Consider the following 542-nt stretch of genomic DNA (forward strand, 5'->3'; position numbering starts at 1 on the left):
GCCTCACCCCCAGCCCCCCCCCCACCCAACTCTGCCAGCCAGCCCTCCCTCCCCCAGGGCCATTGCGCCCCCAACACGTGCACTGCTGACCGAGGGCCACGTGTCCTGGAAGGGCCACACGGGTCAACTCTCACACGGAAACATTTTAGGAAACAAGGTACCAGCGTCTCACCAGACTTGAAGCAGGTGGTTCTGCCTCCAGCACGTGGCCCCGTCCTGTCTGGCTGCCAAGCACCGAGCTCTCAACTGCAAGGACAAGGACAGCGGTCACCCCTCCAGCCCAGGAGGGTTACCTGCAGCCCCCTCCCCAGTGCCCTGGCTGGGACGGTCATTTGCAGGTACCATCGGCCCACTGAGGGCATCCACGTGGGGCCCGACTCCCAACTCAGACAGGCAAATGCTGGGCGCTGACCTCTGGCACCCCCACCCCTAACTGACCCAGCCCCTCCGGCTCCCTGAAGTTCTCTGCTTGCCTCAGGGTCGCTAGTGTGGGTGCTCATGTGCCAGGTGGCTCCCACCCGCCCACCCAGGGCCAGGGAGCA

General features: G+C 65.5%; 1 long non-coding RNA gene across 1 annotated transcript in view; it reads right to left on the minus strand.

Moving 5' to 3' along the window:
* LOC102763176 overlaps positions 1 to 542 on the minus strand; it is a 1,963-nt gene that overhangs the window by 704 nt on the left and 717 nt on the right. Inside the window, exon 2 of the long non-coding RNA XR_436324.2 lies at positions 173 to 246. This is a non-coding gene — a long non-coding RNA (uncharacterized LOC102763176). The remainder of the gene's footprint in view (positions 1 to 172; positions 247 to 542) is intronic.

The sequence above is a fragment of the Myotis davidii genome, unplaced genomic scaffold (genome assembly GCF_000327345.1).
Source record: "Myotis davidii unplaced genomic scaffold, ASM32734v1 scaffold609, whole genome shotgun sequence".
Taxonomy (NCBI): domain Eukaryota; kingdom Metazoa; phylum Chordata; class Mammalia; order Chiroptera; family Vespertilionidae; genus Myotis; species Myotis davidii.